General features: G+C 52.0%; 33 non-coding genes across 33 annotated transcripts; 22 read left to right on the plus strand and 11 right to left on the minus strand.

Annotated features, from left to right (window-relative positions):
* Positions 1 to 442: 442 nt before the first annotated feature.
* TRNAL-UAA (transfer RNA leucine (anticodon UAA)) lies at positions 443 to 525 on the minus strand. Its single transcript has one exon. It is a non-coding gene; the product is annotated as a tRNA-Leu (tRNA).
* A 251-nt stretch (positions 526 to 776) lies between these two features.
* Positions 777 to 848, plus strand: TRNAE-UUC (transfer RNA glutamic acid (anticodon UUC)). The gene has a single exon. It is a non-coding gene; the product is annotated as a tRNA-Glu (tRNA).
* Positions 849 to 1,466: 618 nt separating this feature from the next.
* TRNAE-CUC (transfer RNA glutamic acid (anticodon CUC)) lies at positions 1,467 to 1,538 on the plus strand. Its single transcript has one exon. It is a non-coding gene; the product is annotated as a tRNA-Glu (tRNA).
* Positions 1,539 to 2,633: 1,095 nt separating this feature from the next.
* Positions 2,634 to 2,716, minus strand: TRNAL-UAA (transfer RNA leucine (anticodon UAA)). The gene has a single exon. It is a non-coding gene; the product is annotated as a tRNA-Leu (tRNA).
* Positions 2,717 to 2,967: 251 nt separating this feature from the next.
* Positions 2,968 to 3,039, plus strand: TRNAE-UUC (transfer RNA glutamic acid (anticodon UUC)). The gene has a single exon. It is a non-coding gene; the product is annotated as a tRNA-Glu (tRNA).
* Positions 3,040 to 3,657: 618 nt separating this feature from the next.
* Positions 3,658 to 3,729, plus strand: TRNAE-CUC (transfer RNA glutamic acid (anticodon CUC)). The gene has a single exon. It is a non-coding gene; the product is annotated as a tRNA-Glu (tRNA).
* Positions 3,730 to 4,824: 1,095 nt separating this feature from the next.
* Positions 4,825 to 4,907, minus strand: TRNAL-UAA (transfer RNA leucine (anticodon UAA)). The gene has a single exon. It is a non-coding gene; the product is annotated as a tRNA-Leu (tRNA).
* Positions 4,908 to 5,150: 243 nt separating this feature from the next.
* TRNAE-UUC (transfer RNA glutamic acid (anticodon UUC)) lies at positions 5,151 to 5,222 on the plus strand. The gene has a single exon. It is a non-coding gene; the product is annotated as a tRNA-Glu (tRNA).
* Positions 5,223 to 5,840: 618 nt separating this feature from the next.
* TRNAE-CUC (transfer RNA glutamic acid (anticodon CUC)) lies at positions 5,841 to 5,912 on the plus strand. Its single transcript has one exon. It is a non-coding gene; the product is annotated as a tRNA-Glu (tRNA).
* A 1,095-nt stretch (positions 5,913 to 7,007) lies between these two features.
* Positions 7,008 to 7,090, minus strand: TRNAL-UAA (transfer RNA leucine (anticodon UAA)). Its single transcript has one exon. It is a non-coding gene; the product is annotated as a tRNA-Leu (tRNA).
* Positions 7,091 to 7,341: 251 nt separating this feature from the next.
* Positions 7,342 to 7,413, plus strand: TRNAE-UUC (transfer RNA glutamic acid (anticodon UUC)). Its single transcript has one exon. It is a non-coding gene; the product is annotated as a tRNA-Glu (tRNA).
* Positions 7,414 to 8,031: 618 nt separating this feature from the next.
* TRNAE-CUC (transfer RNA glutamic acid (anticodon CUC)) lies at positions 8,032 to 8,103 on the plus strand. The gene has a single exon. It is a non-coding gene; the product is annotated as a tRNA-Glu (tRNA).
* A 1,095-nt stretch (positions 8,104 to 9,198) lies between these two features.
* TRNAL-UAA (transfer RNA leucine (anticodon UAA)) lies at positions 9,199 to 9,281 on the minus strand. The gene has a single exon. It is a non-coding gene; the product is annotated as a tRNA-Leu (tRNA).
* A 243-nt stretch (positions 9,282 to 9,524) lies between these two features.
* On the plus strand, positions 9,525 to 9,596 carry TRNAE-UUC (transfer RNA glutamic acid (anticodon UUC)). The gene has a single exon. It is a non-coding gene; the product is annotated as a tRNA-Glu (tRNA).
* A 618-nt stretch (positions 9,597 to 10,214) lies between these two features.
* TRNAE-CUC (transfer RNA glutamic acid (anticodon CUC)) lies at positions 10,215 to 10,286 on the plus strand. Its single transcript has one exon. It is a non-coding gene; the product is annotated as a tRNA-Glu (tRNA).
* Positions 10,287 to 11,381: 1,095 nt separating this feature from the next.
* TRNAL-UAA (transfer RNA leucine (anticodon UAA)) lies at positions 11,382 to 11,464 on the minus strand. Its single transcript has one exon. It is a non-coding gene; the product is annotated as a tRNA-Leu (tRNA).
* A 251-nt stretch (positions 11,465 to 11,715) lies between these two features.
* TRNAE-UUC (transfer RNA glutamic acid (anticodon UUC)) lies at positions 11,716 to 11,787 on the plus strand. The gene has a single exon. It is a non-coding gene; the product is annotated as a tRNA-Glu (tRNA).
* Positions 11,788 to 12,405: 618 nt separating this feature from the next.
* Positions 12,406 to 12,477, plus strand: TRNAE-CUC (transfer RNA glutamic acid (anticodon CUC)). Its single transcript has one exon. It is a non-coding gene; the product is annotated as a tRNA-Glu (tRNA).
* Positions 12,478 to 13,572: 1,095 nt separating this feature from the next.
* On the minus strand, positions 13,573 to 13,655 carry TRNAL-UAA (transfer RNA leucine (anticodon UAA)). Its single transcript has one exon. It is a non-coding gene; the product is annotated as a tRNA-Leu (tRNA).
* Positions 13,656 to 13,906: 251 nt separating this feature from the next.
* Positions 13,907 to 13,978, plus strand: TRNAE-UUC (transfer RNA glutamic acid (anticodon UUC)). Its single transcript has one exon. It is a non-coding gene; the product is annotated as a tRNA-Glu (tRNA).
* A 618-nt stretch (positions 13,979 to 14,596) lies between these two features.
* On the plus strand, positions 14,597 to 14,668 carry TRNAE-CUC (transfer RNA glutamic acid (anticodon CUC)). The gene has a single exon. It is a non-coding gene; the product is annotated as a tRNA-Glu (tRNA).
* Positions 14,669 to 15,763: 1,095 nt separating this feature from the next.
* TRNAL-UAA (transfer RNA leucine (anticodon UAA)) lies at positions 15,764 to 15,846 on the minus strand. The gene has a single exon. It is a non-coding gene; the product is annotated as a tRNA-Leu (tRNA).
* A 251-nt stretch (positions 15,847 to 16,097) lies between these two features.
* Positions 16,098 to 16,169, plus strand: TRNAE-UUC (transfer RNA glutamic acid (anticodon UUC)). The gene has a single exon. It is a non-coding gene; the product is annotated as a tRNA-Glu (tRNA).
* Positions 16,170 to 16,787: 618 nt separating this feature from the next.
* Positions 16,788 to 16,859, plus strand: TRNAE-CUC (transfer RNA glutamic acid (anticodon CUC)). Its single transcript has one exon. It is a non-coding gene; the product is annotated as a tRNA-Glu (tRNA).
* Positions 16,860 to 17,961: 1,102 nt separating this feature from the next.
* Positions 17,962 to 18,044, minus strand: TRNAL-UAA (transfer RNA leucine (anticodon UAA)). The gene has a single exon. It is a non-coding gene; the product is annotated as a tRNA-Leu (tRNA).
* Positions 18,045 to 18,287: 243 nt separating this feature from the next.
* On the plus strand, positions 18,288 to 18,359 carry TRNAE-UUC (transfer RNA glutamic acid (anticodon UUC)). The gene has a single exon. It is a non-coding gene; the product is annotated as a tRNA-Glu (tRNA).
* A 618-nt stretch (positions 18,360 to 18,977) lies between these two features.
* Positions 18,978 to 19,049, plus strand: TRNAE-CUC (transfer RNA glutamic acid (anticodon CUC)). The gene has a single exon. It is a non-coding gene; the product is annotated as a tRNA-Glu (tRNA).
* A 1,095-nt stretch (positions 19,050 to 20,144) lies between these two features.
* TRNAL-UAA (transfer RNA leucine (anticodon UAA)) lies at positions 20,145 to 20,227 on the minus strand. Its single transcript has one exon. It is a non-coding gene; the product is annotated as a tRNA-Leu (tRNA).
* Positions 20,228 to 20,478: 251 nt separating this feature from the next.
* On the plus strand, positions 20,479 to 20,550 carry TRNAE-UUC (transfer RNA glutamic acid (anticodon UUC)). The gene has a single exon. It is a non-coding gene; the product is annotated as a tRNA-Glu (tRNA).
* A 618-nt stretch (positions 20,551 to 21,168) lies between these two features.
* On the plus strand, positions 21,169 to 21,240 carry TRNAE-CUC (transfer RNA glutamic acid (anticodon CUC)). The gene has a single exon. It is a non-coding gene; the product is annotated as a tRNA-Glu (tRNA).
* Positions 21,241 to 22,334: 1,094 nt separating this feature from the next.
* Positions 22,335 to 22,417, minus strand: TRNAL-UAA (transfer RNA leucine (anticodon UAA)). The gene has a single exon. It is a non-coding gene; the product is annotated as a tRNA-Leu (tRNA).
* A 243-nt stretch (positions 22,418 to 22,660) lies between these two features.
* Positions 22,661 to 22,732, plus strand: TRNAE-UUC (transfer RNA glutamic acid (anticodon UUC)). The gene has a single exon. It is a non-coding gene; the product is annotated as a tRNA-Glu (tRNA).
* Positions 22,733 to 23,350: 618 nt separating this feature from the next.
* Positions 23,351 to 23,422, plus strand: TRNAE-CUC (transfer RNA glutamic acid (anticodon CUC)). Its single transcript has one exon. It is a non-coding gene; the product is annotated as a tRNA-Glu (tRNA).
* The last annotated feature ends 311 nt before the right edge of the window (positions 23,423 to 23,733 follow it).

The raw sequence follows: 23,733 nt of genomic DNA on the forward strand, positions 1-23,733 counted from the left end.
GTGAGAGGAGGCGGGGCAGGAAACTCTGCTCAATTTCTTTCCCAGAGGCCTGTGGAGAACCCTTTGCACGTTTGAGCCAGCCGGGCCTGCATCAGCAGATCCTGCTCCACTGGGAAGGGAGAGCCTGTAGGCGTAAATCAAAAAAAGGGGAGAAATCTGCAAATTCTAGCGGCAGACCCATGTTGCCCAGGAAGCAATCAGTTTCTCCTGCTCCCTATAGTGGAAAAAGACATAGGAGGTGTATGTTCTCTAGGCAGGGGCTCTGTGTAGATGGCACTTCATTGCTCTGGGAAGTATCCATGCTGGTAGAAGAGTAGCAGCAGACTCCACACCTGAGGCTTGAATGGGGACCGTTGCGGAGGGGCAGTGGGAGGCCGAGGAGGGCGGAGGAAAATGCTTTTCAAAAGCATCTGCACGTTCCTACAAACCTGCTGAAAACCCATACCAGGAATGGGGCTCGAACCCATGCGGACAAACGTCCATTGGATCTTAAGTCCAACGCCTTAACCACTCGGCCACCCTGGTGAGACCCAAGTATTTACTTTCTTCAACTCCCTTTTTATGCTTGCTGCTGTAGCACCGGCTGTCCAGCAAGAGGTGATTGCAGAGTTAAAAGGGTAAAAGGCTTTTGCAGGAGGTTAAAAGTAATTGCTTATAACAAACACACTGTGTGACACCTAACTTTCTCCCACTCGGACTTTACCGTTAATTTTTATATTGGAGTTAGCTTAGTCACAATAAGGGGGTGAGCAAGGCAGGCACACTAGAGCATCTACTCCCTGGTGGTCTAGTGGCTAGGATTCGGCGCTTTCACCGCCGCGGCCTGGGTTTGATTCCCGGTCAGGGAAGATCCCTCTAAAGCATGGATTGCTTAAGTTGTCTGTGTATCTTTTTTAAAAGAAGGTCTTTAGAAAGGCACCCCTCCCAATAGATACAAGCAGAGGAATGGGGCTTGTTCTCCTGTACCCCAGGTTGCTTTACCCCCATTGACCTAAGCCACCTTTGTGCGCACGCAGTCCCCCACCCAGTCAGGTGCTCTATGTTGGCGGGAAGTGCAGTACCAGCTCAACAGAAAGGTAAATTGCTGGAAAACCTTGCTGTGATGCATACATCTACTTTTGAGCACTCTTCTCCTTTGCACTCTTGAATCGCTTAAGCGCAATGTATTCTTCCAGCAAGCTGAATAACAAGATAGGTGAGAGAAGGTGTACCAGCTGTCTGTGCGCCATCAGCAGCCACTAGGTGCCCCTCTTGTGTTTTCCCGGGGATCCTGATTGTGCAGGAATTCATCGGTTCAGTAGCAAGGGGGAGAGGATGGCCTGTGCCTGGAAGTGACAGACAGTCTGGTGGCATCATGAGGATTAAGTTCCGATTCATATTTGCTGTAGAATAAAATATGTTTTCAGCCCCCATGAGCTTTGTCACTCGGAGAGCAGTGTATGACCTTTTGCTGCACAGCTCTGGGCTCCCTGGTGGTCTAGTGGTTAGGATTCAGCGCTCTCACCGCCACGGCCCGGGTTCGATTCCCGGTCAGGGAAAAGTCCCTCTTCTGACCTTGAAAGCTTTTCCTTCCCGTAGGTCAGGGCTTCTCAAAATGAAGTTGCTTTTCTGACTCACAATTTGCCTAGCATGACGCAGTATCGCTCCAAATATGATTTTCGCAAGGTTCCTTTAGAGCTGCTTCCCACGGTGGGAGGCAAGGCTCTTGAGCAAGTGAGATCCTGTATTCCGAGGCGCGCTTCCTTTTGTAGGCTTCTGACCCCATGGCCTGTGGCAGGTAGTCCTCCTTTGACTGGGCCGCAGGCTTTGTCTCCAAATGGCGTCCTGGACCCACTGCAACCCACCTGTTTGCTAAAACGGAAGTCTGCCTCTGGGTAAGAAAAAGCTGAGCTGCACGTACGGAAAGCGGCAGAGGCCAGAGGCGGGGAGGGTGTGGCAAGGGCTGCCTGATTTGCATAGTGACCTGTTGCATCTTGGGAATGTACAGGCTTTGGAGCTTAACAGGTACTGCAGGTGTCTGCCTGGCCTGAGAGATGCCTGTCTGGTGCTCCCCTCAGGACACACAGGCCTTCCATTCGAGCATGGAGGGTGAGGGACATGGGTCACCCTCATATACAGGGGTGTGGGCATGGGCAGGATAGGTTGTGGGGGACCCGTCAGGGCATTGCCCGTTTGGAAGCCCGTTCGGAAGGTGAGAGGAGGCGGGGCAGGAAACTCTGCTCAATTTCTTTCCCAGAGGCCTGTGGAGAACCCTTTGCACGTTTGAGCCAGCCGGGCCTGCATCAGCAGATCCTGCTCCACTGGGAAGGGAGAGCCTGTAGGCGTAAATCAAAAAAAGGGGAGAAATCTGCAAATTCTAGCGGCAGACCCATGTTGCCCAGGAAGCAATCAGTTTCTCCTGCTCCCTATAGTGGAAAAAGACATAGGAGGTGTATGTTCTCTAGGCAGGGGCTCTGTGTAGATGGCACTTCATTGCTCTGGGAAGTATCCATGCTGGTAGAAGAGTAGCAGCAGACTCCACACCTGAGGCTTGAATGGGGACCGTTGCGGAGGGGCAGTAGGAGGCCGAGGAGGGCGGAGGAAAATGCTTTTCAAAAGCATCTGCACGTTCCTACAAACCTGCTGAAAACCCATACCAGGAATGGGGCTCGAACCCATGCGGACAAACGTCCATTGGATCTTAAGTCCAACGCCTTAACCACTCGGCCACCCTGGTGAGACCCAAGTATTTACTTTCTTCAACTCCCTTTGTATGCTTGCTGCTGTAGCACCGGCTGTCCAGCAAGAGGTGATTGCAGAGTTAAAAGGGTAAAAGGCTTTTGCAGGAGGTTAAAAGTAATTGCTTATAACAAACACACTGTGTGACACCTAACTTTCTCCCACTCGGACTTTACCGTTAATTTTTATATTGGAGTTAGCTTAGTCACAATAAGGGGGTGAGCAAGGCAGGCACACTAGAGCATCTACTCCCTGGTGGTCTAGTGGCTAGGATTCAGCGCTTTCACCGCCGTGGCCCGGGTTCGATTCCCGGTCAGGGAAGATCCCTCTAAAGCATAGATTGCTTAATTTGTCTGTGTATCTTTTTTAAAAGAAGGTCTTTAAAAAGGCACCCCTCCCAATAGATGAAAGCGGAGGAATGGGGCTTGTTCTCCTGTGCCCCAGGTTGCTTTGCCCCCATTGACCTAAGCCACCTTTGTGCGCACGCAGTCCCCCACCCAGTCAGGTGCTCTATGTTGGCGTGAAGTGCAGTACCAGCTCAACAGAAAGGTAAATTGCTGGAAAACCCTGCTGTGATGCATACATCTACTTTGGAGCACTCTTCTCCTTTGCACTCTTGAATCGCTTAAGCGCAATGTATTCTTCCAGCAAGCTGAATAACGAGATAGGTGAGAGAAGGTGTACCAGCTGTCTGTGCGCCATCAGCAGCCACTAGGTGTCCCTCTTGTGTTTTCCCGGGGATCCTGATTGTGCAGGAATTCATCGGTTCAGTAGCAAGGGGGAGAGGATGGCCTGTGCCTGGAAGTGACAGGCAGTCTGGTGGCATCATGAGGATTAAGTTCCGATTCATATTTGCTGTAGAATAAAATATGTTTTCAGCCCCCATGAGCTTTGTCACTCGGAGAGCAGTGTATGAACTTTTGCTGCATGGCTCTGGGCTCCCTGGTGGTCTAGTGGTTAGGATTCGGCGCTCTCACCGCCGCGGCCCGGGTTCGATTCCCGGTCAGGGAAAAGTCCCTCTTCTGACCTTGAAAGCTTTTCCTTCCCGTAGGTCAGGGCTTCTCAAAATGAAGTTGCTTTTCTGACTCACAATTTGCCTAGCATGACGCAGTATCGCTCAAAATATGATTTTCGCAAGGTTCCTTTAGAGCTGCTTCCCATGGTGGGAGGCAAGGCTCTTGAGCAAGTGAGATCCTGTATTCCGAGGCGCGCTTCCTTTTGTAGGCTTCTGACCCCATGGCCTGTGGCAGGTAGTCCTCCTTTGACTGGGCCGCAGGCTTTGTCTCCAAATGGCGTCCTGCACCCACTGCAACCCACCTGTTTGCTAAAACGGAAGTCTGCCTCTGGGTAAGAAAAAGCTGAGCTGCACGTACGGAAAGCGGCAGAGGCCAGAGGCGGGGAGGGTGTGGCAAGGGCTGCCTGATTTGCATAGTGACCTGTTGCATCTTGGGAATGTACAGGCTTTGGAGCTTAACAGGTACTGCAGGTGTCTGCCTGGCCTGAGAGATGCCTGTCTGGTGCTCCCCTCAGGACACACAGGCCTTCCATTCGAGCATGGAGGGTGAGGGACATGGGTCACCCTCATATACAGGGGTGTGGGCATGGGCAGGATAGGTTGTGGGGGACCCGTCAGGGCATTGCCCGTTTGGAAGCCCGTTCGGAAGGTGAGAGGAGGCGGGGCAGGAAACTCTGCTCAATTTCTTTCCCAGAGGCCTGTGGAGAACCCTTTGCACGTTTGAGCCAGCCGGGCCTGCATCAGCAGATCCTGCTCCACTGGGAAGGGAGAGCCTGTAGGCGTAAATCAAAAAAAGGGGAGAAATCTGCAAATTCAAGCGGCAGACCCATGTTGCCCAGGAAGCAATCAGTTTCTCCTGCTCCCTATAGTGGAAAAAGACATAGGAGGTGTATGTTCTCTAGGCAGGGGCTCTGTGTAGATGGCACTTCATTGCTCTGGGAAGTATCCATGCTGGTAGAAGAGTAGCAGCAGACTCCACACCTGAGGCTTGAATGGGGAGCGTTGCGGAGGGGCAGTGGGAGGCCGAGGAGGGCGGAGGAAAATGCTTTTCAAAAGCATCTGCACGTTCCTACAAACCTGCTGAAAACCCATACCAGGAATGGGGCTCGAACCCATGCGGACAAACGTCCATTGGATCTTAAGTCCAACGCCTTAACCACTCGGCCACCCTGGTGAGACCCAAGGATTTACTTTCTTCAACTCCCTTTTTATGTTTGCTGCTGTAGCACCGGCTGTCCAGCAAGAGGTGATTGAAGAGTTAAAAGGCTTTTGCAGGAGGTTAAAAGTAATTGCTTATAACAAACACACTGTGTGACACCTAACTTTCTCTCACTCGGACTTTACCGTTAATCTTTATATTGGAGTTAGCTTAGTCACAATAATGGGGTGAGCAAGGCAGGCACACTAGAGCATCTCCTCCCTGGTGGTCTAGTGGCTAGGATTCGGCGCTTTCACCGCCGCGGCCTGGGTTTGATTCCCGGTCAGGGAAGATCCCTCTAAAGCATGGATTGCTTAAGTTGTCTGTGTATCTTTTTTAAAAGAAGGTCTTTAGAAAGGCACCCCTCCCAATAGATACAAGCAGAGGAATGGGGCTTGTTCTCCTGTACTCCAGGTTGCTTTACCCCCATTGACCTAAGCCACCTTTGTGCGCACGCAGTCCCCCACCCAGTCAGGTGCTCTATGTTGGCGGGAAGTGCAGTACCAGCTCAACAGAAAGGTAAATTGCTGGAAAACCTTGCTGTGATGCATACATCTACTTTTGAGCACTCTTCTCCTTTGCACTCTTGAATCGCTTAAGCGCAATGTATTCTTCCAGCAAGCTGAATAACAAGATAGGTGAGAGAAGGTGTACCAGCTGTCTGTGCGCCATCAGCAGCCACTAGGTGCCCCTCTTGTGTTTTCCCGGGGATCCTGATTGTGCAGGAATTCATCGGTTCAGTAGCAAGGGGGAGAGGATGGCCTGTGCCTGGAAGTGACAGACAGTCTGGTGGCATCATGAGGATTAAGTTCCGATTCATATTTGCTGTAGAATAAAATATGTTTTCAGCCCCCATGAGCTTTGTCACTCGGAGAGCAGTGTATGACCTTTTGCTGCACAGCTCTGGGCTCCCTGGTGGTCTAGTGGTTAGGATTCAGCGCTCTCACCGCCACGGCCCGGGTTCGATTCCCGGTCAGGGAAAAGTCCCTCTTCTGACCTTGAAAGCTTTTCCTTCCCGTAGGTCAGGGCTTCTCAAAATGAAGTTGCTTTTCTGACTCACAATTTGCCTAGCATGACGCAGTATCGCTCCAAATATGATTTTCGCAAGGTTCCTTTAGAGCTGCTTCCCACGGTGGGAGGCAAGGCTCTTGAGCAAGTGAGATCCTGTATTCCGAGGCGCGCTTCCTTTTGTAGGCTTCTGACCCCATGGCCTGTGGCAGGTAGTCCTCCTTTGACTGGGCCGCAGGCTTTGTCTCCAAATGGCATCCTGGACCCACTGCAACCCACCTGTTTGCTAAAACGGAAGTCTGCCTCTGGGTAAGAAAAAGCTGAGCTGCACGTACGGAAAGCGGCAGAGGCCAGAGGCGGGGAGGGTGTGGCAAGGGCTGCCTGATTTGCATAGTGACCTGTTGCATCTTGGGAATGTACAGGCTTTGGAGCTTAACAGGTACTGCAGGTGTCTGCCTGGCCTGAGAGATGCCTGTCTGGTGCTCCCCTCAGGACACACAGGCCTTCCATTCGAGCATGGAGGGTGAGGGACATGGGTCACCCTCATATACAGGGGTGTGGGCATGGGCAGGATAGGTTGTGGGGGACCCGTCAGGGCATTGCCCGTTTGGAAGCCCGTTCGGAAGGTGAGAGGAGGCGGGGCAGGAAACTCTGCTCAATTTCTTTCCCAGAGGCCTGTGGAGAACCCTTTGCACGTTTGAGCCAGCCGGGCCTGCATCAGCAGATCCTGCTCCACTGGGAAGGGAGAGCCTGTAGGCGTAAATCAAAAAAAGGGGAGAAATCTGCAAATTCTAGCGGCAGACCCATGTTGCCCAGGAAGCAATCAGTTTCTCCTGCTCCCTATAGTGGAAAAAGACATAGGAGGTGTATGTTCTCTAGGCAGGGGCTCTGTGTAGATGGCACTTCATTGCTCTGGGAAGTATCCATGCTGGTAGAAGAGTAGCAGCAGACTCCACACCTGAGGCTTGAATGGGGACCGTTGCGGAGGGGCAGTAGGAGGCCGAGGAGGGCGGAGGAAAATGCTTTTCAAAAGCATCTGCACGTTCCTACAAACCTGCTGAAAACCCATACCAGGAATGGGGCTCGAACCCATGCGGACAAACGTCCATTGGATCTTAAGTCCAACGCCTTAACCACTCGGCCACCCTGGTGAGACCCAAGTATTTACTTTCTTCAACTCCCTTTGTATGCTTGCTGCTGTAGCACCGGCTGTCCAGCAAGAGGTGATTGCAGAGTTAAAAGGGTAAAAGGCTTTTGCAGGAGGTTAAAAGTAATTGCTTATAACAAACACACTGTGTGACACCTAACTTTCTCCCACTCGGACTTTACCGTTAATTTTTATATTGGAGTTAGCTTAGTCACAATAAGGGGGTGAGCAAGGCAGGCACACTAGAGCATCTACTCCCTGGTGGTCTAGTGGCTAGGATTCAGCGCTTTCACCGCCGTGGCCCGGGTTCGATTCCCGGTCAGGGAAGATCCCTCTAAAGCATAGATTGCTTAATTTGTCTGTGTATCTTTTTTAAAAGAAGGTCTTTAAAAAGGCACCCCTCCCAATAGATGAAAGCGGAGGAATGGGGCTTGTTCTCCTGTGCCCCAGGTTGCTTTGCCCCCATTGACCTAAGCCACCTTTGTGCGCACGCAGTCCCCCACCCAGTCAGGTGCTCTATGTTGGCGTGAAGTGCAGTACCAGCTCAACAGAAAGGTAAATTGCTGGAAAACCCTGCTGTGATGCATACATCTACTTTGGAGCACTCTTCTCCTTTGCACTCTTGAATCGCTTAAGCGCAATGTATTCTTCCAGCAAGCTGAATAACGAGATAGGTGAGAGAAGGTGTACCAGCTGTCTGTGCGCCATCAGCAGCCACTAGGTGTCCCTCTTGTGTTTTCCCGGGGATCCTGATTGTGCAGGAATTCATCGGTTCAGTAGCAAGGGGGAGAGGATGGCCTGTGCCTGGAAGTGACAGGCAGTCTGGTGGCATCATGAGGATTAAGTTCCGATTCATATTTGCTGTAGAATAAAATATGTTTTCAGCCCCCATGAGCTTTGTCACTCGGAGAGCAGTGTATGAACTTTTGCTGCATGGCTCTGGGCTCCCTGGTGGTCTAGTGGTTAGGATTCGGCGCTCTCACCGCCGCGGCCCGGGTTCGATTCCCGGTCAGGGAAAAGTCCCTCTTCTGACCTTGAAAGCTTTTCCTTCCCGTAGGTCAGGGCTTCTCAAAATGAAGTTGCTTTTCTGACTCACAATTTGCCTAGCATGACGCAGTATCGCTCAAAATATGATTTTCGCAAGGTTCCTTTAGAGCTGCTTCCCATGGTGGGAGGCAAGGCTCTTGAGCAAGTGAGATCCTGTATTCCGAGGCGCGCTTCCTTTTGTAGGCTTCTGACCCCATGGCCTGTGGCAGGTAGTCCTCCTTTGACTGGGCCGCAGGCTTTGTCTCCAAATGGCGTCCTGCACCCACTGCAACCCACCTGTTTGCTAAAACGGAAGTCTGCCTCTGGGTAAGAAAAAGCTGAGCTGCACGTACGGAAAGCGGCAGAGGCCAGAGGCGGGGAGGGTGTGGCAAGGGCTGCCTGATTTGCATAGTGACCTGTTGCATCTTGGGAATGTACAGGCTTTGGAGCTTAACAGGTACTGCAGGTGTCTGCCTGGCCTGAGAGATGCCTGTCTGGTGCTCCCCTCAGGACACACAGGCCTTCCATTCGAGCATGGAGGGTGAGGGACATGGGTCACCCTCATATACAGGGGTGTGGGCATGGGCAGGATAGGTTGTGGGGGACCCGTCAGGGCATTGCCCGTTTGGAAGCCCGTTCGGAAGGTGAGAGGAGGCGGGGCAGGAAACTCTGCTCAATTTCTTTCCCAGAGGCCTGTGGAGAACCCTTTGCACGTTTGAGCCAGCCGGGCCTGCATCAGCAGATCCTGCTCCACTGGGAAGGGAGAGCCTGTAGGCGTAAATCAAAAAAAGGGGAGAAATCTGCAAATTCAAGCGGCAGACCCATGTTGCCCAGGAAGCAATCAGTTTCTCCTGCTCCCTATAGTGGAAAAAGACATAGGAGGTGTATGTTCTCTAGGCAGGGGCTCTGTGTAGATGGCACTTCATTGCTCTGGGAAGTATCCATGCTGGTAGAAGAGTAGCAGCAGACTCCACACCTGAGGCTTGAATGGGGAGCGTTGCGGAGGGGCAGTGGGAGGCCGAGGAGGGCGGAGGAAAATGCTTTTCAAAAGCATCTGCACGTTCCTACAAACCTGCTGAAAACCCATACCAGGAATGGGGCTCGAACCCATGCGGACAAACGTCCATTGGATCTTAAGTCCAACGCCTTAACCACTCGGCCACCCTGGTGAGACCCAAGGATTTACTTTCTTCAACTCCCTTTTTATGTTTGCTGCTGTAGCACCGGCTGTCCAGCAAGAGGTGATTGAAGAGTTAAAAGGCTTTTGCAGGAGGTTAAAAGTAATTGCTTATAACAAACACACTGTGTGACACCTAACTTTCTCTCACTCGGACTTTACCGTTAATCTTTATATTGGAGTTAGCTTAGTCACAATAATGGGGTGAGCAAGGCAGGCACACTAGAGCATCTCCTCCCTGGTGGTCTAGTGGCTAGGATTCGGCGCTTTCACCGCCGCGGCCTGGGTTTGATTCCCGGTCAGGGAAGATCCCTCTAAAGCATGGATTGCTTAAGTTGTCTGTGTATCTTTTTTAAAAGAAGGTCTTTAGAAAGGCACCCCTCCCAATAGATACAAGCAGAGGAATGGGGCTTGTTCTCCTGTACTCCAGGTTGCTTTACCCCCATTGACCTAAGCCACCTTTGTGCGCACGCAGTCCCCCACCCAGTCAGGTGCTCTATGTTGGCGGGAAGTGCAGTACCAGCTCAACAGAAAGGTAAATTGCTGGAAAACCTTGCTGTGATGCATACATCTACTTTTGAGCACTCTTCTCCTTTGCACTCTTGAATCGCTTAAGCGCAATGTATTCTTCCAGCAAGCTGAATAACAAGATAGGTGAGAGAAGGTGTACCAGCTGTCTGTGCGCCATCAGCAGCCACTAGGTGCCCCTCTTGTGTTTTCCCGGGGATCCTGATTGTGCAGGAATTCATCGGTTCAGTAGCAAGGGGGAGAGGATGGCCTGTGCCTGGAAGTGACAGACAGTCTGGTGGCATCATGAGGATTAAGTTCCGATTCATATTTGCTGTAGAATAAAATATGTTTTCAGCCCCCATGAGCTTTGTCACTCGGAGAGCAGTGTATGACCTTTTGCTGCACGGCTCTGGGCTCCCTGGTGGTCTAGTGGTTAGGATTCAGCGCTCTCACCGCCGCGGCCCGGGTTCGATTCCCGGTCAGGGAAAAGTCCCTCTTCTGACCTTGAAAGCTTTTCCTTCCCGTAGGTCAGGGCTTCTCAAAATGAAGTTGCTTTTCTGACTCACAATTTGCCTAGCATGACGCAGTATCGCTCCAAATATGATTTTCGCAAGGTTCCTTTAGAGCTGCTTCCCACGGTGGGAGGCAAGGCTCTTGAGCAAGTGAGATCCTGTATTCCGAGGCGCGCTTCCTTTTGTAGGCTTCTGACCCCATGGCCTGTGGCAGGTAGTCCTCCTTTGACTGGGCCGCAGGCTTTGTCTCCAAATGGCGTCCTGGACCCACTGCAACCCACCTGTTTGCTAAAACGGAAGTCTGCCTCTGGGTAAGAAAAAGCTGAGCTGCACGTACGGAAAGCGGCAGAGGCCAGAGGCGGGGAGGGTGTGGCAAGGGCTGCCTGATTTGCATAGTGACCTGTTGCATCTTGGGAATGTACAGGCTTTGGAGCTTAACAGGTACTGCAGGTGTCTGCCTGGCCTGAGAGATGCCTGTCTGGTGCTCCCCTCAGGACACACAGGCCTTCCATTCGAGCATGGAGGGTGAGGGACATGGGTCACCCTCATATACAGGGGTGTGGGCATGGGCAGGATAGGTTGTGGGGGACCCGTCAGGGCATTGCCCGTTTGGAAGCCCGTTCGGAAGGTGAGAGGAGGCGGGGCAGGAAACTCTGCTCAATTTCTTTCCCAGAGGCCTGTGGAGAACCCTTTGCACGTTTGAGCCAGCCGGGCCTGCATCAGCAGATCCTGCTCCACTGGGAAGGGAGAGCCTGTAGGCGTAAATCAAAAAAAGGGGAGAAATCTGCAAATTCTAGCGGCAGACCCATGTTGCCCAGGAAGCAATCAGTTTCTCCTGCTCCCTATAGTGGAAAAAGACATAGGAGGTGTATGTTCTCTAGGCAGGGGCTCTGTGTAGATGGCACTTCATTGCTCTGGGAAGTATCCATGCTGGTAGAAGAGTAGCAGCAGACTCCACACCTGAGGCTTGAATGGGGACCGTTGCGGAGGGGCAGTGGGAGGCCGAGGAGGGCGGAGGAAAATGCTTTTCAAAAGCATCTGCACGTTCCTACAAACCTGCTGAAAACCCATACCAGGAATGGGGCTCGAACCCATGCGGACAAACGTCCATTGGATCTTAAGTCCAACGCCTTAACCACTCGGCCACCCTGGTGAGACCCAAGTATTTACTTTCTTCAACTCCCTTTTTATGCTTGCTGCTGTAGCACCGGCTGTCCAGCAAGAGGTGATTGCAGAGTTAAAAGGGTAAAAGGCTTTTGCAGGAGGTTAAAAGTAATTGCTTATAACAAACACACTGTGTGACACCTAACTTTCTCCCACTCGGACTTTACCGTTAATTTTTATATTGGAGTTAGCTTAGTCACAATAAGGGGGTGAGCAAGGCAGGCACACTAGAGCATCTACTCCCTGGTGGTCTAGTGGCTAGGATTCGGCGCTTTCACCGCCGCGGCCTGGGTTTGATTCCCGGTCAGGGAAGATCCCTCTAAAGCATGGATTGCTTAAGTTGTCTGTGTATCTTTTTTAAAAGAAGGTCTTTAGAAAGGCACCCCTCCCAATAGATACAAGCAGAGGAATGGGGCTTGTTCTCCTGTACCCCAGGTTGCTTTACCCCCATTGACCTAAGCCACCTTTGTGCGCACGCAGTCCCCCACCCAGTCAGGTGCTCTATGTTGGCGGGAAGTGCAGTACCAGCTCAACAGAAAGGTAAATTGCTGGAAAACCTTGCTGTGATGCATACATCTACTTTTGAGCACTCTTCTCCTTTGCACTCTTGAATCGCTTAAGCGCAATGTATTCTTCCAGCAAGCTGAATAACAAGATAGGTGAGAGAAGGTGTACCAGCTGTCTGTGCGCCATCAGCAGCCACTAGGTGCCCCTCTTGTGTTTTCCCGGGGATCCTGATTGTGCAGGAATTCATCGGTTCAGTAGCAAGGGGGAGAGGATGGCCTGTGCCTGGAAGTGACAGACAGTCTGGTGGCATCATGAGGATTAAGTTCCGATTCATATTTGCTGTAGAATAAAATATGTTTTCAGCCCCCATGAGCTTTGTCACTCGGAGAGCAGTGTATGACCTTTTGCTGCACAGCTCTGGGCTCCCTGGTGGTCTAGTGGTTAGGATTCAGCGCTCTCACCGCCACGGCCCGGGTTCGATTCCCGGTCAGGGAAAAGTCCCTCTTCTGACCTTGAAAGCTTTTCCTTCCCGTAGGTCAGGGCTTCTCAAAATGAAGTTGCTTTTCTGACTCACAATTTGCCTAGCATGACGCAGTATCGCTCCAAATATGATTTTCGCAAGGTTCCTTTAGAGCTGCTTCCCACGGTGGGAGGCAAGGCTCTTGAGCAAGTGAGATCCTGTATTCCGAGGCGCGCTTCCTTTTGTAGGCTTCTGACCCCATGGCCTGTGGCAGGTAGTCCTCCTTTGACTGGGCCGCAGGCTTTGTCTCCAAATGGCGTCCTGGACCCACTGCAACCCACCTGTTTGCTAAAACGGAAGTCTGCCTCTGGGTAAGAAAAAGCTGAGCTGCACGTACGGAAAGCGGCAGAGGCCAGAGGCGGGGAGGGTGTGGCAAGGGCTGCCTGATTTGCATAGTGACCTGTTGCATCTTGGGAATGTACAGGCTTTGGAGCTTAACAGGTACTGCAGGTGTCTGCCTGGCCTGAGAGATGCCTGTCTGGTGCTCCCCTCAGGACACACAGGCCTTCCATTCGAGCATGGAGGGTGAGGGACATGGGTCACCCTCATATACAGGGGTGTGGGCATGGGCAGGATAGGTTGTGGGGGACCCGTCAGGGCATTGCCCGTTTGGAAGCCCGTTCGGAAGGTGAGAGGAGGCGGGGCAGGAAACTCTGCTCAATTTCTTTCCCAGAGGCCTGTGGAGAACCCTTTGCACGTTTGAGCCAGCCGGGCCTGCATCAGCAGATCCTGCTCCACTGGGAAGGGAGAGCCTGTAGGCGTAAATCAAAAAAAGGGGAGAAATCTGCAAATTCTAGCGGCAGACCCATGTTGCCCAGGAAGCAATCAGTTTCTCCTGCTCCCTATAGTGGAAAAAGACATAGGAGGTGTATGTTCTCTAGGCAGGGGCTCTGTGTAGATGGCACTTCATTGCTCTGGGAAGTATCCATGCTGGTAGAAGAGTAGCAGCAGACTCCACACCTGAGGCTTGAATGGGGACCGTTGCGGAGGGGCAGTAGGAGGCCGAGGAGGGCGGAGGAAAATGCTTTTCAAAAGCATCTGCACGTTCCTACAAACCTGCTGAAAACCCATACCAGGAATGGGGCTCGAACCCATGCGGACAAACGTCCATTGGATCTTAAGTCCAACGCCTTAACCACTCGGCCACCCTGGTGAGACCCAAGTATTTACTTTCTTCAACTCCCTTTGTATGCTTGCTGCTGTAGCACCGGCTGTCCAGCAAGAGGTGATTGCAGAGTTAAAAGGGTAAAAGGCTTTTGCAGGAGGTTAAAAGTAATTGCTTATAACAAACACACTGTGTGACACCTAACTTTCTCCCACTCGGACTTTACCGTTAATTTTTATATTGGAGTTAGCTTAGTCACAATAAGGGGGTGAGCAAGGCAGGCACACTAGAGCATCTACTCCCTGGTGGTCTAGTGGCTAGGATTCAGCGCTTTCACCGCCGTGGCCCGGGTTCGATTCCCGGTCAGGGAAGATCCCTCTAAAGCATAGATTGCTTAATTTGTCTGTGTATCTTTTTTAAAAGAAGGTCTTTAAAAAGGCACCCCTCCCAATAGATGAAAGCGGAGGAATGGGGCTTGTTCTCCTGTGCCCCAGGTTGCTTTGCCCCCATTGACCTAAGCCACCTTTGTGCGCACGCAGTCCCCCACCCAGTCAGGTGCTCTATGTTGGCGTGAAGTGCAGTACCAGCTCAACAGAAAGGTAAATTGCTGGAAAACCCTGCTGTGATGCATACATCTACTTTGGAGCACTCTTCTCCTTTGCACTCTTGAATCGCTTAAGCGCAATGTATTCTTCCAGCAAGCTGAATAACGAGATAGGTGAGAGAAGGTGTACCAGCTGTCTGTGCGCCATCAGCAGCCACTAGGTGTCCCTCTTGTGTTTTCCCGGGGATCCTGATTGTGCAGGAATTCATCGGTTCAGTAGCAAGGGGGAGAGGATGGCCTGTGCCTGGAAGTGACAGGCAGTCTGGTGGCATCATGAGGATTAAGTTCCGATTCATATTTGCTGTAGAATAAAATATGTTTTCAGCCCCCATGAGCTTTGTCACTCGGAGAGCAGTGTATGAACTTTTGCTGCATGGCTCTGGGCTCCCTGGTGGTCTAGTGGTTAGGATTCGGCGCTCTCACCGCCGCGGCCCGGGTTCGATTCCCGGTCAGGGAAAAGTCCCTCTTCTGACCTTGAAAGCTTTTCCTTCCCGTAGGTCAGGGCTTCTCAAAATGAAGTTGCTTTTCTGACTCACAATTTGCCTAGCATGACGCAGTATCGCTCAAAATATGATTTTCGCAAGGTTCCTTTAGAGCTGCTTCCCATGGTGGGAGGCAAGGCTCTTGAGCAAGTGAGATCCTGTATTCCGAGGCGCGCTTCCTTTTGTAGGCTTCTGACCCCATGGCCTGTGGCAGGTAGTCCTCCTTTGACTGGGCCGCAGGCTTTGTCTCCAAATGGCGTCCTGCACCCACTGCAACCCACCTGTTTGCTAAAACGGAAGTCTGCCTCTGGGTAAGAAAAAGCTGAGCTGCACGTACGGAAAGCGGCAGAGGCCAGAGGCGGGGAGGGTGTGGCAAGGGCTGCCTGATTTGCATAGTGACCTGTTGCATCTTGGGAATGTACAGGCTTTGGAGCTTAACAGGTACTGCAGGTGTCTGCCTGGCCTGAGAGATGCCTGTCTGGTGCTCCCCTCAGGACACACAGGCCTTCCATTCGAGCATGGAGGGTGAGGGACATGGGTCACCCTCATATACAGGGGTGTGGGCATGGGCAGGATAGGTTGTGGGGGACCCGTCAGGGCATTGCCCGTTTGGAAGCCCGTTCGGAAGGTGAGAGGAGGCGGGGCAGGAAACTCTGCTCAATTTCTTTCCCAGAGGCCTGTGGAGAACCCTTTGCACGTTTGAGCCAGCCGGGCCTGCATCAGCAGATCCTGCTCCACTGGGAAGGGAGAGCCTGTAGGCGTAAATCAAAAAAAGGGGAGAAATCTGCAAATTCTAGCGGCAGACCCATGTTGCCCAGGAAGCAATCAGTTTCTCCTGCTCCCTATAGTGGAAAAAGACATAGGAGGTGTATGTTCTCTAGGCAGGGGCTCTGTGTAGATGGCACTTCATTGCTCTGGGAAGTATCCATGCTGGTAGAAGAGTAGCAGCAGACTCCACACCTGAGGCTTGAATGGGGACCGTTGCGGAGGGGCAGTGGGAGGCCGAGGAGGGCGGAGGAAAATGCTTTTCAAAAGCATCTGCACGTTCCTACAAACCTGCTGAAAACCCATACCAGGAATGGGGCTCGAACCCATGCGGACAAACGTCCATTGGATCTTAAGTCCAACGCCTTAACCACTCGGCCACCCTGGTGAGACCCAAGTATTTACTTTCTTCAACTCCCTTTGTATGCTTGCTGCTGTAGCACCGGCTGTCCAGCAAGAGGTGATTGCAGAGTTAAAAGGGTAAAAGGCTTTTGCAGGAGGTTAAAAGTAATTGCTTATAACAAACACACTGTGTGACACCTAACTTTCTCCCACTCGGACTTTACCGTTAATTTTTATATTGGAGTTAGCTTAGTCACAATAAGGGGGTGAGCAAGGCAGGCACACTAGAGCATCTACTCCCTGGTGGTCTAGTGGCTAGGATTCAGCGCTTTCACCGCCGTGGCCCGGGTTCGATTCCCGGTCAGGGAAGATCCCTCTAAAGCATAGATTGCTTAATTTGTCTGTGTATCTTTTTTAAAAGAAGGTCTTTAAAAAGGCACCCCTCCCAATAGATGAAAGCGGAGGAATGGGGCTTGTTCTCCTGTGCACTAGGTTGCTTTGCCCCCATTGACCTAAGCCACCTTTGTGCGCACGCAGTCCCCCACCCAGTCAGGTGCTCTATGTTGGCGTGAAGTGCAGTACCAGCTCAACAGAAAGGTAAATTGCTGGAAAACCCTGCTGTGATGCATACATCTACTTTGGAGCACTCTTCTCCTTTGCACTCTTGAATCGCTTAAGCGCAATGTATTCTTCCAGCAAGCTGAATAACGAGATAGGTGAGAGAAGGTGTACCAGCTGTCTGTGCGCCATCAGCAGCCACTAGGTGTCCCTCTTGTGTTTTCCCGGGGATCCTGATTGTGCAGGAATTCATCGGTTCAGTAGCAAGGGGGAGAGGATGGCCTGTGCCTGGAAGTGACAGGCAGTCTGGTGGCATCATGAGGATTAAGTTCCGATTCATATTTGCTGTAGAATAAAATATGTTTTCAGCCCCCATGAGCTTTGTCACTCGGAGAGCAGTGTATGAACTTTTGCTGCACAGCTCTGGGTTCCCTGGTGGTCTAGTGGTTAGGATTCGGCGCTCTCACCGCCGCGGCCCGGGTTCGATTCCCGGTCAGGGAAAAGTCCCTCTTCTGACCTTGAAAGCTTTTCCTTCCCGTAGGTCAGGGCTTCTCAAAATGAAGTTGCTTTTCTGACTCACAATTTGCCTAGCATGACGCAGTATCGCTCAAAATATGATTTTCGCAAGGTTCCTTTAGAGCTGCTTCCCACGGTGGGAGGCAAGGCTCTTGAGCAAGTGAGATCCTGTATTCCGAGGCGCGCTTCCTTTTGTAGGCTTCTGACCCCATGGCCTGTGGCAGGTAGTCCTCCTTTGACTGGGCCGCAGGCTTTGTCTCCAAATGGCGTCCTGGACCCACTGCAACCCACCTGTTTGCTAAAACGGAAGACTGCCTCTGGGTAAGAAAAAGCTGAGCTGCACGTACCGAAAGCGGCAGAGGCCAGAGGCGGGGAGGGTGTGGCAAGGGCTGCCTGATTTGCATAGTGACCTGTTGCATCTTGGGAATGTACAGGCTTTGGAACTTAACAGGTACTGCAGGTGTCTGCCTGGCCTGAGAGATGCCTGTCTGGTGCTCCCCTCAGGACACACAGGCCTTCCATTCGAGCATGGAGGGTGAGGGACATGGGTCACCCTCATATACAGGGGTGTGGGCATGGGCAGGATAGGTTGTGGGGGACCCGTCAGGGCATTGCCCGTTTGGAAGCCCGTTGGGAAGGCGAGAGGAGACGGGGCAGGAAACTCTGCTCAATTTCTTTCCCAGAGGCCTGTGGAGAACGCTTTGCACGTTTGAGCCAGCCGGGCCTGCATCAGCAGATCCTGCTCCACTGGGAAGGGTGAGCCTGTAGGCGTAAAAAGGGGAGAAATCTGCAAGAGCCGGGTTAACAAATTCTAGCGGCAGACCCATGTTGCCCAGGAAGCAATCAGTTTCTCCTGCTCCCTATAGTGGAAAGAGACATAGGAGGTGTATTTCTCTAGGCAGGGGCTCTGTGTAGATGGCACTTCATTGCTCTGGGAAGCATCCATGCTGGTAGAAGAGTAGCAGCAGACCCCACTCCTGAGGCTTGAATGGGGACCGTTGGGGAGGGGCAGTGGGAGGCGGAGGAGGGCAGAGGAAAATGTTTTTCAAAAGCATCTGCATGTTCCTACAAACCTGCTGAAAACCCATACCAGGAATGGGGCTCGAACCCATGCGGACAAACGTCCATTGGATCTTAAGTCCAACGCCTTAACCACTCGGCCACCCTGGTGAGACCCAAGGATTTACTTTCTTCAACTCCCTTTTTATGTTTGCTGCTGTAGCACCGGCTGTCCAGCAAGAGGTGATTGAAGAGTTAAAAGGCTTTTGCAGGAGGTTAAAAGTAATTGCTTATAACAAACACACTGTGTGACACCTAACTTTCTCTCACTCGGACTTTACCGTTAATCTTTATATTGGAGTTAGCTTAGTCACAATAATGGGGTGAGCAAGGCAAGCACACTAGAGCATCTCCTCCCTGGTGGTCTAGTGGCTAGGATTCGGCGCTTTCACCGCCGCGGCCTGGGTTTGATTCCCGGTCAGGGAAGATCCCTCTAAAGCATGGATTGCTTAAGTTGTCTGTGTATCTTTTTTAAAAGAAGGTCTTTAGAAAGGCACCCCTCCCAATAGATACAAGCAGAGGAATGGGGCTTGTTCTCCTGTACTCCAGGTTGCTTTACCCCCATTGACCTAAGCCACCTTTGTGCGCACGCAGTCCCCCACCCAGTCAGGTGCTCTATGTTGGCGGGAAGTGCAGTACCAGCTCAACAGAAAGGTAAATTGCTGGAAAACCCTGCTGTGATGCATACATCTACTTTGGAGCACTCTTCTCCTTTGCACTCTTGAATCGCTTAAGCGCAATGTATTCTTCCAGCAAGCTGAATAACGAGATAGGTGAGAGAAGGTGTACCAGCTGTCTGTGCGCCATCAGCAGCCACTAGGTGTCCCTCTTGTGTTTTCCCGGGGATCCTGATTGTGCAGGAATTCATCGGTTCAGTAGCAAGGGGGAGAGGATGGCCTGTGCCTGGAAGTGACAGGCAGTCTGGTGGCATCATGAGGATTAAGTTCCGATTCATATTTGCTGTAGAATAAAATATGTTTTCAGCCCCCATGAGCTTTGTCACTCGGAGAGCAGTGTATGAACTTTTGCTGCATGGCTCTGGGCTCCCTGGTGGTCTAGTGGTTAGGATTCGGCGCTCTCACCGCCGCGGCCCGGGTTCGATTCCCGGTCAGGGAAAAGTCCCTCTTCTGACCTTGAAAGCTTTTCCTTCCCGTAGGTCAGGGCTTCTCAAAATGAAGTTGCTTTTCTGACTCACAATTTGCCTAGCATGACGCAGTATCGCTCAAAATATGATTTTCGCAAGGTTCCTTTAGAGCTGCTTCCCATGGTGGGAGGCAAGGCTCTTGAGCAAGTGAGATCCTGTATTCCGAGGCGCGCTTCCTTTTGTAGGCTTCTGACCCCATGGCCTGTGGCAGGTAGTCCTCCTTTGACTGGGCCGCAGGCTTTGTCTCCAAATGGCGTCCTGCACCCACTGCAACCCACCTGTTTGCTAAAACGGAAGTCTGCCTCTGGGTAAGAAAAAGCTGAGCTGCACGTACGGAAAGCGGCAGAGGCCAGAGGCGGGGAGGGTGTGGCAAGGGCTGCCTGATTTGCATAGTGACCTGTTGCATCTTGGGAATGTACAGGCTTTGGAGCTTAACAGGTACTGCAGGTGTCTGCCTGGCCTGAGAGATGCCTGTCTGGTGCTCCCCTCAGGACACACAGGCCTTCCATTCGAGCATGGAGGGTGAGGGACATGGGTCACCCTCATATACAGGGGTGTGGGCATGGGCAGGATAGGTTGTGGGGGACCCGTCAGGGCATTGCCCGTTTGGAAGCCCGTTCGGAAGGTGAGAGGAGGCGGGGCAGGAAACTCTGCTCAATTTCTTTCCCAGAGGCCTGTGGAGAACCCTTTGCACGTTTGAGCCAGCCGGGCCTGCATCAGCAGATCCTGCTCCACTGGGAAGGGAGAGCCTGTAGGCGTAAATCAAAAAAAGGGGAGAAATCTGCAAATTCTAGCGGCAGACCCATGTTGCCCAGGAAGCAATCAGTTTCTCCTGCTCCCTATAGTGGAAAAAGACATAGGAGGTGTATGTTCTCTAGGCAGGGGCTCTGTGTAGATGGCACTTCATTGCTCTGGGAAGTATCCATGCTGGTAGAAGAGTAGCAGCAGACTCCACACCTGAGGCTTGAATGGGGACCGTTGCGGAGGGGCAGTGGGAGGCCGAGGAGGGCGGAGGAAAATGCTTTTCAAAAGCATCTGCACGTTCCTACAAACCTGCTGAAAACCCATACCAGGAATGGGGCTCGAACCCATGCGGACAAACGTCCATTGGATCTTAAGTCCAACGCCTTAACCACTCGGCCACCCTGGTGAGACCCAAGTATTTACTTTCTTCAACTCCCTTTGTATGCTTGCTGCTGTAGCACCGGCTGTCCAGCAAGAGGTGATTGCAGAGTTAAAAGGGTAAAAGGCTTTTGCAGGAGGTTAAAAGTAATTGCTTATAACAAACACACTGTGTGACACCTAACTTTCTCCCACTCGGACTTTACCGTTAATTTTTATATTGGAGTTAGCTTAGTCACAATAAGGGGGTGAGCAAGGCAGGCACACTAGAGCATCTACTCCCTGGTGGTCTAGTGGCTAGGATTCAGCGCTTTCACCGCCGTGGCCCGGGTTCGATTCCCGGTCAGGGAAGATCCCTCTAAAGCATAGATTGCTTAATTTGTCTGTGTATCTTTTTTAAAAGAAGGTCTTTAAAAAGGCACCCCTCCCAATAGATGAAAGCGGAGGAATGGGGCTTGTTCTCCTGTGCCCCAGGTTGCTTTGCCCCCATTGACCTAAGCCACCTTTGTGCGCACGCAGTCCCCCACCCAGTCAGGTGCTCTATGTTGGCGTGAAGTGCAGTACCAGCTCAACAGAAAGGTAAATTGCTGGAAAACCCTGCTGTGATGCATACATCTACTTTGGAGCACTCTTCTCCTTTGCACTCTTGAATCGCTTAAGCGCAATGTATTCTTCCAGCAAGCTGAATAACGAGATAGGTGAGAGAAGGTGTACCAGCTGTCTGTGCGCCATCAGCAGCCACTAGGTGTCCCTCTTGTGTTTTCCCGGGGATCCTGATTGTGCAGGAATTCATCGGTTCAGTAGCAAGGGGGAGAGGATGGCCTGTGCCTGGAAGTGACAGGCAGTCTGGTGGCATCATGAGGATTAAGTTCCGATTCATATTTGCTGTAGAATAAAATATGTTTTCAGCCCCCATGAGCTTTGTCACTCGGAGAGCAGTGTATGAACTTTTGCTGCATGGCTCTGGGCTCCCTGGTGGTCTAGTGGTTAGGATTCGGCGCTCTCACCGCCGCGGCCCGGGTTCGATTCCCGGTCAGGGAAAAGTCCCTCTTCTGACCTTGAAAGCTTTTCCTTCCCGTAGGTCAGGGCTTCTCAAAATGAAGTTGCTTTTCTGACTCACAATTTGCCTAGCATGACGCAGTATCGCTCAAAATATGATTTTCGCAAGGTTCCTTTAGAGCTGCTTCCCATGGTGGGAGGCAAGGCTCTTGAGCAAGTGAGATCCTGTATTCCGAGGCGCGCTTCCTTTTGTAGGCTTCTGACCCCATGGCCTGTGGCAGGTAGTCCTCCTTTGACTGGGCCGCAGGCTTTGTCTCCAAATGGCGTCCTGCACCCACTGCAACCCACCTGTTTGCTAAAACGGAAGTCTGCCTCTGGGTAAGAAAAAGCTGAGCTGCACGTACGGAAAGCGGCAGAGGCCAGAGGCGGGGAGGGTGTGGCAAGGGCTGCCTGATTTGCATAGTGACCTGTTGCATCTTGGGAATGTACAGGCTTTGGAGCTTAACAGGTACTGCAGGTGTCTGCCTGGCCTGAGAGATGCCTGTCTGGTGCTCCCCTCAGGACACACAGGCCTTCCATTCGAGCATGGAGGGTGAGGGACATGGGTCACCCTCATATACAGGGGTGTGGGCATGGGCAGGATAGGTTGTGGGGGACCCGTCAGGGCATTGCCCGTTTGGAAGCCCGTTCGGAAGGCGAGAGGAGGCGGGGCAGGAAACTCTGCTCAATTTCTTTCCCAGAGGCCTGTGGAGAACCCTTTGCAAGTTTGAGCCAGCCGGGCCTGCATCAGCAGATCCTGCTCCACTGGGAAGGGAGAGCCTGTAGGCGTAAATCAAAAAAAGGGGAGAAATCTGCAAATTCTAGTGGCAGACCCATGTTGCCCAGGAAGCAATCAGTTTCTCCTGCTCCCTATAGTGGAAAAAGACATAGGAGGTGTATTTCTCTAGGCAGGGGCTCTGTGTAGATGGCACTTCATTGCTCTGGGAAGCATCCATGCTGGTAGAAGAGTAGCAGCAGACTCCACACCTGAGGCTTGAATGGGGACCGTTGGGGAGGGGCAGTGGGAGGCCGAGGAGGGCGGAGGAAAATGCTTTTCAAAAGCATCTGCACGTTCCTACAAACCTGCTGAAAACCCATACCAGGAATGGGGCTCGAGCCCATGCGGACAAACGTCCATTGGATCTTAAGTCCAACGCCTTAACCACTCGGCCACCCTGGTGAGACCCAAGGATTTACTTTCTTCAACTCCCTTTTTATGCTTGCTGCTGTAGCACCAGCTGTCCAGCAAGAGGTGATTGCAGAGTTAAAAGGCTTTTGCAGGAGGTTAAAAGTAATTGCTTATAACAAACACACTGTGTGACACCTAACTTTCTCCCACTCGGACCTTACCGTTAATTTTTATATTGGAGTTAGCTTAGTCACAATAAGGGGGTGAGCAAGGCAGGCACACTAGAGCATCTACTCCCTGGTGGTCTAGTGGCTAGGATTCGGCGCTTTCACCGCCGCGGCCCGGGTTCGATTCCCGGTCAGGGAAGATCCCTCTAAAGCATAGATTGCTTAATTTGTCTGTGTATCTTTTTTAAAAGAAGGTCTTTAAAAAGGCACCCCTCCCAATAGATGAAAGCGGAGGAATGGGGCTTGTTCTCCTGTGCCCCAGGTTGCTTTGCCCCCATTGACCTAAGCCACCTTTGTGCGCACGCAGTCCCCCACCCAGTCAGGTGCTCTATGTTGGCGTGAAGTGCAGTACCAGCTCAACAGAAAGGTAAATTGCTGGAAAACCCTGCTGTGATGCATACATCTACTTTGGAGCACTCTTCTCCTTTGCACTCTTGAATCGCTTAAGCGCAATGTATTCTTCCAGCAAGCTGAATAACGAGATAGGTGAGAGAAGGTGTACCAGCTGTCTGTGCGCCATCAGCAGCCACTAGGTGTCCCTCTTGTGTTTTCCCGGGGATCCTGATTGTGCAGGAATTCATCGGTTCAGTAGCAAGGGGGAGAGGATGGCCTGTGCCTGGAAGTGACAGGCAGTCTGGTGGCATCATGAGGATTAAGTTCCGATTCATATTTGCTGTAGAATAAAATATGTTTTCAGCCCCCATGAGCTTTGTCACTCGGAGAGCAGTGTATGAACTTTTGCTGCATGGCTCTGGGCTCCCTGGTGGTCTAGTGGTTAGGATTCGGCGCTCTCACCGCCGCGGCCCGGGTTCGATTCCCGGTCAGGGAAAAGTCCCTCTTCTGACCTTGAAAGCTTTTCCTTCCCGTAGGTCAGGGCGTCTCAAAATGAAGTTGCTTTTCTGACTCACAATTTGCCTAGCATGACGCAGTATCGCTCAAAATATGATTTTCGCAAGGTTCCTTTAGAGCTGCTTCCCATGGTGGGAGGCAAGGCTCTTGAGCAAGTGAGATCCTGTATTCCGAGGCGCGCTTCCTTTTGTAGGCTTCTGACCCCATGGCCTGTGGCAGGTAGTCCTCCTTTGACTGGGCCGCAGGCTTTGTCTCCAAATGGCGTCCTGGACCCACTGCAACCCACCTGTT

This window comes from Lissotriton vulgaris, chromosome 4_1 (assembly GCF_964263255.1).
Source record: "Lissotriton vulgaris chromosome 4_1, aLisVul1.2, whole genome shotgun sequence".
In the NCBI taxonomy this organism is placed as follows: domain Eukaryota; kingdom Metazoa; phylum Chordata; class Amphibia; order Caudata; family Salamandridae; genus Lissotriton; species Lissotriton vulgaris.